Raw genomic sequence first — 11,565 nt, forward strand, 5'->3', positions numbered from 1 at the left:
CCTTATTAAATGTATTGACCTTCAGTCAAATACATTTTGACTGAATGTATTTTGACATTCAGTCAAAATGCGATGCTACAAACTTGTCTAATCTGGTTTTACATAGATGTAAGTTTACCCCATAAAACAGCGGGCAGCAGGAGGGTCAGGTGCACCGGAGGTCCACTGCTTCTCTAATTTACCGAATGACGCTTTATGACAACAGTCATAAATATTCATGAAGGCTTATTCATGTTCATGACAGGAGTTATGTCATGTTTATGACAGTGTCATGTCAGTCTTATTCACTCCCCTTCAAATAAAGTGTTACCAAATTCTGTTTCAGTTAGAAAATAAAAGGCGACTTAAACACCAACAGATCATCAGTACAGCAGGTGTTTAATGAGCTAATAGCTGCAGTAGCTAATCTACCACATTGATCACTTATTAATAATCGCAAAATAAACATCAAGCCATGAAAACATAACACTGCAATAGACTGGATATTCAGTTTTTTTGTGAGGATATTATTATTACTACTATTATTATTATTAAAAAACAATAGCAATAATAATATTAAATTATAATAACTTTGTTCTTATATTATTAGTACTATCATCAATATAAATAATAATAATGTTATCATCATAATTTACAATAATTATGATTGATATAATAATCTTCGACTTCAGCCGGGCCGATCCGATGCTTTTCCACAACCCACAGATGTTACAATTAAATGTGCTGTGCGGAGGAAGATGATGTCTATGATGCATGAGCGGCTTCCTCTGAGTTCCTCGGAGATACTTAGGTACAACACCCCTCTGCAGTGACTGCACTCCCTCCTCCTCACCTTGCCTTGAGGGGGCAAAATAAGGCCTGGCTTCTCATTACGAAGATAACGACTGTTTTTACATGTGGATATGTATGGACGTATGTTTCTCCAACAGACCCTCCACATGGAGGCAAAGGTTGCACGGGAGGCATGCTGCTGCATAATCCAGCCTCGAATGAAGGCCTGGTTGGGGGGGATAAACATTCCTGCACTATGAAGCCCTCCTTTTACCCCCTACTGTATTCATACCCACTTAAAATCTACTTACAGGCAATGCAACATTTGGCTCAAGTGAATTGGCCCCCCTGCAACCGACACCGCACCACTACACAGCAACAATATCCTGACTCGTAGCAGCCACAAGTGTCAACCATGGCTCGCATACAATCCTTCTGGGCCCTTATTGAGCACATAATATCCAATTCGACCAGCCTTAATATACTTTAATAAGACCTGCTTTTGATTAATTCTCCCCTGAAACCGGTAGTAGCACAGCTACCAGGCAGTGGGCACATATAAAAACAGAATGAATGGAGCGGGGCTGCCAGAGAGTCAGGAGAGGGAAACAGGAATCCTTGTGGATTTGTCCTCACTAGCTGGCACTGCGGGCCAATATAACGGCCGCGCGTATGGCTCTCAGAGCAGCAGTAAGAGGAAATATTTGCCCGTTTCCGTAATGTGTTCAAGGTAGGCAGTGTGATTCGGTTCATGTGCGTCGTAAAGCCCCCCGTTCGTATCACATCCTGAGTGGAAGAACCGAGTTAGCCCTGCGTTGTATTCCCCCTCAAGCAAACAGGGACAATGGCCTTGTGTTGTGTTTGGATCCCAGAGCGGAAGGAAAAAACCAGGTATTCCGGTGGAACGTGGAGTAAAATAAGCTCTGAAAAAAAAAAGTTCAAACTGCGCCCCTAGGAGACGTCGCAGTCGCACAAGGCCGGTATAGAAGGAGCCGTCTGTTCCGAGGTTTGACAGTAACAAAAATAGAATAAAATGGCAAAAAAAAAATTAAAGAATTTCCACAACCCACCTCTGCACCTGTTCAAATGGATCCCAACTGGATTGTATACACTGACTCATTACGGATCTTTCATTATTCCCCCAGTTCTCGTTCCGGATTTACAACAAATATAATTGTGCACATGCACTTCATATGTGTCAAAAAGCCGTCTGCCGGCATTAACGTGCAAAGTGTCCGAAATCTGCATACTCTGTCCCGCAGGTGTGTCTTTGGGAGGTGCCCGGGCTGCATGCATCAAATTAGCAACTTAACAGATTTAGCAGCTCGCCGCTTGCCCGGCTATTAATCTTTTTACAATTTCCTTTTTCGAATAGTTCTGCAGCAACGCAAATAACTGTCACATGCAATCAAAGTTTATTGAAAGCCGTGTTTGTTTAAGGGATTAAGCTTGTTACATAGCAACTCCAAATGCAACTCCCAAATCCTGCACTGGCAGATGGATCGCATACTTGCAATTAGGAACAACTCTGGCAATAACAGCCACTCATTATTGCCACCATTTAGCAAGGTTGTACACACCATGATTTCTAACATATGGCAAAGCAGTTGGAAATGTTAAGATCCGCAACTCCGCTGACACCACTTCTTGTAGCTGTCATGGCAAATGCGATGCCTGAGCCATATAAAAAGTTATTGATTCCACATTTCCATCAACTCTAAGGGCAAGTGATGGCTTATTATACAGTTATTAAAAAATAACATTATTACAATAATTTTTATCCACGGCAATCGGGGCCTTGCCCAGCCCAGTGTCATAAGTTCCATTTCTGTCGCTCTGCGTCGGAACCTATGTGTCATAAGTCCCACATATGCGCGCCGTTTTGAGGGCCGCTGTACGCAGCCATACAGAAGTATTCCTTCAACTTGTTAACTTTTATGTCATGTTAAAGCCACAAATTTCAGTGTGTTTTATTGGATGTTTCATGTGGCAGACTAACACAAAAGTAGTACATAAACGGGAACTGGGAGGGAAGGTTTTCTATCTCTCTGTATCCGACTCTTCCTGACTCCAATCTAGAATCAGCCTTTGTGCTGACGCTTGGACTCCAACTCCCTCCGAGGGATCGTCTCTACCGGCGTTCCACATCCAGAGACGGAAAGTTTTACCAATCCTTCTTTTCCAGATAGCTCCAGTTTGAACGATGAGCATCAGTGACCACCAGCTTTGCCACAGATACTCAGTTTGGTGTTTGGTTTGATCCCCATTACTCCATTCTAGCTCTGGTCATCTTTCTAGATGATAATCCTGCGCCCCAGTCTGAAATCTATTGCTTCCTCCAATCGATTTTCTTCCTCTATTGCCCAATTTTGAACTTCTCATCAACTTTGAGCAGCAAAAGTAACATGTTGTTTTTGCTGGTACATTGTTAGCCGCCTTTCCCATGTTTCCTTTGGTCAGTTATGTGGCTTTCAGGAAGCTACATGGGATGTCTTAAAGCCATTCTTTTAACAGCTGCTTTCTTCTTGCCACTCTTCCATAAAAGCCAGGTTCTTGGAGTGCATGACTAAATGTTTTCCTGTCAACAGCGTCTCCCAGCTCAGCTGTGGATATCTGCAGCTCTCATCATGGGCCTCTTGGCTGCTCCAGTAGTCAATGTTCTTCTCTCACCCAGCCAATATGTTTTGGGGGATGTCCTGGTAGAGTTTCAGGCACGTCTCTGTCTTTCCATCTTCAGACATTGGCTTGAACATTGTTTCCCTGAGATGTTCAAAATTTGTAATGTTTATTTTAAATCTAACCCTGCTTTAAAATTTTCCACAACAACATAGTTGTGCCAACTTTGCATTATGTTGTAAATAATGATACTTTAATGCAAAATTGCCACTTTTAATGGACTTTTAAAGCAACTTTCAGAGCAACTTTGCATTAAAAGTGCCATTATTTACCGAATGACACTTCATGACAACAGTTATAAACATTCATTTCGCACTTTTTTATGAACTTTAAATAAAGTTCTGGAAAAAATGAAGTGCCCGCTGCACTGAACCTCAGTGAAAACCTCCTTGTTATTCCACCAAATATTGATTTCTGAATTCTTCCTGAGTTAAAACATTGGTATTGTTTCTAAATGAACATTTATTTTAATTTTTTTTTGTGGGGGGCGCGGGGGGAGTTGCTTTATTTGAGGTCTGAAAGCACTGCATCTTTTTCGTTATTTTGACCATTTCTCATTTTCTGCAAATTAATCCTAAGTTTTGCTTTTTCCAGAGCTGTATGTGTTGCTGTTGCTGCTGTTCCACCTAACTTTCGCTTTTGCGGGACAGTAAAAGGTCCCGCAAAAGGGACTATTCTACATTTATTCTATTCTAATAAAGGTAGAACAGAAAGTTTCTATTCTATTCCATTCTATTCTCTTCTAGTTGACCTGTATGTGGCATTTCTTAATTTTTGTCACTGATGTTCTCTAATGAACCTCTGAGGTCTTCACAGAGCAGATTTGTACTGAGAATAACTGAATCAACAATGATTACTCACGGGGTGACTTCCAAAGTGATTGCACTGGATTTTCTTTTGGGTTTATAAAAGTAATAAGGCTCTAACGTTGCTACACCTGATGATTTCTTACTTTAAAACATTTAAATTCATGTTACTTTAGTACTACTTCTCAGTTGTGCATTAGTTTGTGTAGGTCTATCTTATTAAATCTCATTAAAACATAATGAAGTCTGTGGTTCAAAAACGTTCACGGGGTCGATGTATTTTTGCAAGGTACTGTGCATGAATTTTGTGCAAAATACACAACTCGCGATACAGGCAATTTTGCACCAGGACACATTCAAAAAAAAAAAAAAAAAGCACACGCTGCCTGATCTATACAGTTTGAAGCCCACTGGGCCATTTCCTGTTGGTGGTTTCACTTGTCGGGCCTTTGAAGCCGGCTTTAATAATAGGACCCAACAGAACTAATGAAAATGCTCTCTTGTCGGATTAAAAGGGAGCTTCAGTCTCAGCCACCCAACCGCATTTCAGCACAAACATTAGGAGCCCACGGAGGAGGCAGGCGTACACGCAGCGCACAGAAGTGGTTTTACCGACCGCTCCTTCTGATGTGCGCGTGACGCGGGTCAACTCCGTTCACGGCGCGGAGTCACGCGGCCCGTTTCGCCCCGAGATGATGAAAAAAAGAACAAAAAACAAACAAGGTGAAGGCAAAAAAAAAAAAATGTAAAAATTAAGTAAAAGGTAAATCGAGACGTGGATGTTTGTTTCACCTGAATGTGCCGAAAAATTCTGGGTTTTCTTAGCTTTTTTTTTTTTTTTTGTTTGTTTGTTTCCCCCTCGCGCTCTTCCTGGATGCTTTAATGTGTGCCTTGGTGGCCGTCTGCTTAATAAAACTAAGTTTAGTGGTGTTCCTCTCGGTGAGACTTTAGGTTTAATCCCCCTCCTGTCTGGAAGCAGTGACAGTCTGGCCCCAGAGGATGACATCTGTGAATCGTTCATTAACTCGTAATCAGCAGCAGATGTCCACAAAAAAACAATCTCTCTGCCACCTCTCTTCACAGTCACACTCCATTTGATTGACATGTTGCTAGACCCAGCTGGATGTATATTAAAGGTCACTTGGACCAAGCTGATGATTGAAGAAAAAATAATTTTAAAAGATAGTTCCATTATTGGGACAAAAACAACCCGTCTCATGCGTTCAGGTCATGTACCTCTCCCCATCGGTCCCTCTGAGATCATTAAGCAGCCACATTACTTTTATTTCAAATGAGCGCTGCAGAGGGACATTTCCTGTTGGAGTTTACTATCGGCAAAGTCGGCGTGGCACTTACAGCCCGCCACTTACAGGATAACTGGGAATACGCAGCTGCAGAGCGCTGGAAAGACGCAATAAAGGGGGTGCCCAGCGCTCTAAAAATTTAAGCTAGCAAGGCCTCTTGACCAAACATCAGAATTTAACAACTTGGAAGTGAAAATGGATTTGGCAGAGGGATTTGCTTCCTGAGTCCTTCGTTCAAACACATGCGTGTCTTATATCTTTGTAAACGGAATGAATGTCTTGGAATTTTAAGACTGGCATACAGATGTAAGCGCGCGCGTCTCTTTAGCTCGTCAATTCTTGTCAGCTTGAAATTAAACGGGCAGTTCGGGGCTGGTTTCTTTGAATCGTTTTGCCAAATTTGTATATATTTTTTTTTTATGGCCTCGAGTTTTGGCCAGAATTGTGCTTGTAAATCCGGCTTTGGAATGTAGGAATAATGAACATTGGAAATTTAAGGTTTGTTCACCTGCGGGTTTAAATCTCTGCTGCCTTCTACGCCTCTTGAGTTTGAAACAGCTTTTGAGGCTGAATCGGATTACAGAAGTGAGCACTAACATTTGATCAAAGGAAAATAATCCACACAGCATCATTCTGCCACTACCTTGTAACCATGGAGATGATGCCACAGTGTTTTGCGAGTCAGGAAAAAAGTTTAAAAGAAATAAAGTCTCATCTAAACAAAGCATAAGCACAAACAAACGCACTAAACATGGCATATTTGTCGCCATGTTAGCTTGAGGCAAACTTGACAAGACTTTAGGGGTCTTTGTATCTGGAACAATGTACCATCAGCAATAATGATGTTAGATTTTAGAGTTTTTGATTCCCAAGTGGAACACTGGGTGAAACAAATGTGAACGACCTACTTTGGTGTGGACAAGGTATATTCTCTAACATGAATTTTCATGTATTTCCAGTTAATGCCATGATGTGTGGGCAAAAATGCAAGCTGGAGTCTGGGTGAATATGATGGAAAAAGTTATTTTAATAAAGAGTCCAAATAATAAAAACAAACAAAATAAACACAAAACAAAACACAGAGAACACAGACAAAAACAGAACTCAGGACCAAAAAGCCAGCAGGGTAAAGCAGGAATATAATGCGGTATACACAAGAGAAACCAGGGCTGATTAGCTAACGGGTTGCAGGTGTGGTGGGAGAGAGCAGAAGGCAGCCTGAGGAGAGAGAGATAAAAAAAGAGAGAGAGAGAGAGAGCAAATAAGGAAACTAAGAAAATGAATCTAAGAGCAAATAGAGACATGTAAGTAATTCACATAATAGATAAAAATCACTAAGAAGAACTGAACCAAAACAGAAACAATAAAAGAAAAAGACTAAAGAACACAGAATAACAATGAAACTAGAATCAATAGATCAAAGCCCAAAACATCTTAAAACAATCCAGGACCTGACAATTAATAGTTATAGTATTTTAGCATATGTGTGTGTGTGTGTGTGCGCGTGTGTGTGCGTGTGCAACTCACTTTCTAATTTTGGTGGGGTTTTTTAATGCCCAACCACGGACTTGGTTTGTAAATCAGCCTGTGGCTAGAAAACAAGTGTTGCTTGTTTTTATCATGTAACCTGAGTAACTGTGCTATACTTGAATAAATAAACTTGAATTGAATTGAATTCTTATGGTTTCTTTTACCACTATTCCAGTGATCTTCTGGTCTTCATTGGCTTTTGGCAACATAACCACATACAAGTAGCTAAAATCAATGAAAACCCAAACCCACTTTACGACTGCCTAACTTAATAGTCGAAACACCAAATTGACCTTATATGGACAGTGGAATCCATATTAGCAGATGCTAACCTTGATGCTGTTCATTATTTCTCCTTTTGGGAATACAGTCAATTAATGCTCAAGGATTGATCACTTTGCAAATACCAGCCAATAGCATCTCAAGTACCATTATACCTAGATATTTCTGAATCTGTATTTTCTTTTGAATATTTTAGATATGATTTACGAAGAAAATGTATGGATAGTCCTCTGCAATTTCTCCGCCAATGATTTTGAATTGCGTCACACACAGAAAAATCTCAAAAAAGGTCAGAAGATTGAACGGCAAATAGTTGGGCGTCCTCTGTACATATAGGTCAAATTTGTGAATTTCAAGACTAATATTTGTCAACATACAATAATCTCCAACTAGACCTGTGGATCTCTGTACCAGGATTTCTTGCCTGCTTCTCTGACCAACACTGTTTTTTGCTCGTCTCGATGGGTTTTGTGGCCAAATGTTCCCGAACTGCTCATTAACAGAAGCCAGGAAAGCGGTCTGCAGCAATAATGTTGCTGACCAGATGTAATTTGTTTAGTTTCGGAGGTGACTGCTTTACGACTCGCATCTTCTGTTGTATTTTCTTGCATAACAAAATTCCAACCTTCCTCGGTAAATGTGTTTTGCATTTATCGCGTTACGCATAGTTCACTGGTTATTTCGCCTAATGTGCTCTAAGGGACATTCCTCTGCTTCGTATGGCCTAAAACGACTGTGTGTATTGAGAAATATTTAATTCTTGAGAGACGAGTCCTTTATGCTTCAGTTGTAAATAAAATTAGTATTTTTTGGCAGAGCACTGTGGTCCGAGTTCATTCTGGGATTTCAGTTTGTCGGGTTTTTAGCTCTGTTGCCATAACGTCTCTTGGTTAAATTGTGAACTTCTATAAATGCGTAGCCAAGCCACCTGTGAAAAATGTTAGCGCTCTAAATGGACATGGGAGATTTCCAGACTGACATGTGTCCTACGGAAATTTCATATGTGATTTAAAGGGGATTGCGGCGGGGTGCGGGGGGCTGAACCAAAGCGGAGGGAGTTACGTCTGATCTTCCCAGGGAAAGCGTGTGACACGACGTAATACATCTGCTACTGTGCATCTATAAGCTGTCTGGTTAAAACTGACTTTTTTTCCCCTTTTTGATTATACAGTATGGATCTTGGGTTAAATTAGCCATAGGTTGCATTAAAGCATTTTCCCTTGCCCCCGAAACCAGACAGATTTAGCAAAGAGCATATTACACAAAAAAAATGAATAAGTGTGCTTCTAATAAGAGGATGATTGATCGGGTGTCGCACGATAAAAGACAAGTTCCACACCCATGTGCTTGTCGGGGCATTACACAATAGCTGAGATGGATGAGCCACCAATGGCAGGCGCTGGTTCCACGAGAGTACGTCAGCGTTAACGATGCCATCACGCTGTCAGGGCCCAGTCAACCGTGTCCAATCCTCTGGCCTGGAGGCAGAAACTGTGTCATGTAGTGCAAAATAATGGGTTTCCCAAATGCTATTTCATTTCAAGTACTGCATGGAAAACAAGTACTGAACACGTCAACACTTTCTCGTGTTGGTCTTATTGATACATACAAAGAGCTGACATGAAATAGTTCCTGAAATGAAGTTCTATTTGTGTGGAAATAGCACAGGGAGAAGAAAAGTATCAATGAAATTGCTGTAACAGTTTAGCAGTTTTCCTGTTTTGTGAATCTTGACCCATTACGCCACACAATCCGTTGCACCCTGGAGGTTTTGGGAGCCTCTATACATTCACTCTGATCTTCAGATGTTCCTTTTGATTTTCAGCCTGACTTAAGCCAGGCGACTGACTGGGCTGTTCCAGCAGCTTTATTTTCTTCTTTTGAAACCAGAAAGGATTTTACTCATTGGGAATCATTGACTTGTTGAAACATCTGTCCTTTGTTTGAAATCCTTCTTAAGAAGCTCTTGGTACTTTTCTCCATTTATTTTTCTATCATCACCTGGTAAACACCCCCACACTTCCCTGCCTTGTCAGTATGATATATGTACATATATATGGTTTTTCGGAAGGGGCTCAGGGGGTGGATTGTGGTCTTGCACAATGCCTTTTTAAAACATACATTAATTAAACGTTAGTCTCATCTAAACACAGTATTCTTCTCAGTCAGTCATTGACTTGTCCAAATGCTCCTCAAAAAAACAAACTAAAATCAACTTTTGCTTTTTTCTTCTGAAGAGGAGGCTCTTAGTGATGTTTGAAACATCTTTCTCTCTGAGGCTGCGCTTTGGCTCACGAACAGATCTAGATATTCTTTTAATTCCAACAGGAGGAGTGGCTGATGGTAGATAGTTTGTGGTAACATGATGTCCTACATCATGTCCCCAATAGTCTTCACGGGAACATTCAGAAGTTTAGAAAAAGGTACACCACATAGCCAGAAGTTTTGACTCGCCCAACCAAATTATTGAATTTAGGTGGTTGAGCCATAAATATGATCTTGTGTATACAAAATCAAGCTCCTAGGTAAACAGACTTCCTCTACAAACATCTGTGAAGGAAAAGCTCACTATCAGGAGCCACTGATAGGACGCTACCTGCGCAAGTCAAGTTGTGAAATTTCCTCACTACTAGCTAGTCTATAAACAAAAGAGGGAAGGGAATTGGGAATAACAGGAAAGAGGTTAAGCCATGTAAAATCTCGCAGTGTGGTAAGCGGGACCAGGATGACAGGCGCATGGTGTGGAAAGGTTGCCAATAGGAGTTGGCAACCTCTCCATGTCAATCGTTGAGTCAGAACCCCGAGCTTCTGACTCAACGAATGTGAAGGGGCTCGGTGAGCGGATTGATTGATTGGACAATCTGTTTCTTCAGATTGTTTTCTGATGAGACAAATCATTCCTCTCTGCTTGGCCATCCAATGGACGAGTCTGGGTTTGGCAGTTACCAGGGAAACACTGCTTCCATGTCTGCCTTGTATCGAGTTTAAACTCTGGTGCAGATGGGATTATGGTGTGAGGCTGGTTTTCATGAGTTGAGATTGGGCCCTTGGTCCTGGCAAAAGGAACTCATAATGTCTATATCAACATGTCTAGAGCAATTGTATGACTCTTTATCCATGGGAACTGTTAAGGGATGGTTTCTATAGTTCAAACATGACAACGCACGGTGCCTTAAGTTGTGTAAACGAGGTTAGCGTACAGGACCTTGACTGATGTGAGCCTGATAGAGTCCCTTTGGGGTGGATTTGAAGCAGAGATTGCCAACCAGGTGGTCTCACTCAACATCAGCGCTTGACTCCAGAGAAGACTCATGAAATATTCCCATAATCCCTCTCTTAAACCCCATAGAGAGGTATTGCCATTGTAGCATTAAGGGGTGGTCCAAACCCAAAATAAATATTCAGTAAAGTTCATATGTGTAAAGGAAAGAGACTGAAACCTCTTGCCAATATAGTGTATGCAACTGATGGTGTTCATGGGCCCTGCACAAAAAGTCTGCAAAAGTCTTGAGGTGGGTCTGGTAATGAGAAACCTTTTATAGGTCATCACTTTAGACCAAATCATCTGGCATTTATTATCACTGATAGGAACAAGGGTAGCTTTCTATATACTGGTAAATCTTGACTTTAGCTGGGTTTCCATAACTTTGCCAATGTTCACCTAACATTGAAAAAACACATTGTCGCAATTGCAGTGTTTCCAATAAATACAAAACGCAATTAAAATCACACATGATGAAAAACATGCTGTGCCATCGTCCTCCAACTACTTCCTGTCGTCGTCTTCTTTGTGGTTTGCGCCAAGAGCAACCACATCCGGTTGTTGATCACATGACTCATGTGATGGGGGGGGGGAGTGTTTCTATTGCAGTTTTGCAAAATAAACCAATTTTGCTAAATTTCCGAAGAATTACGTCATTGTTGCGCCAAATCTTTTTGTTAAAAAATTTGACGTTTTTCGAAACTGCCATGTTTACAGTGAGTAAATTTACTTTTTAAATCTCAAATTGTGCAATTATATAGTCAATGGAAACACAGCTTCTGTATGCCTTGTGTTTTTAATGTCTTCGATACTTATTTCCCATGTCTGTCCATGTCACTTATGTATTAATTTATACAAATTTCTTACCTCAGATTACCTCAGTTGTCCATTAGGAATATATTTAATTGACATATATATATATATATATATATAT

Source organism: Poecilia reticulata, linkage group LG16 (genome assembly GCF_000633615.1).
Source record: "Poecilia reticulata strain Guanapo linkage group LG16, Guppy_female_1.0+MT, whole genome shotgun sequence".
Lineage (NCBI taxonomy): Eukaryota > Metazoa > Chordata > Actinopteri > Cyprinodontiformes > Poeciliidae > Poecilia > Poecilia reticulata.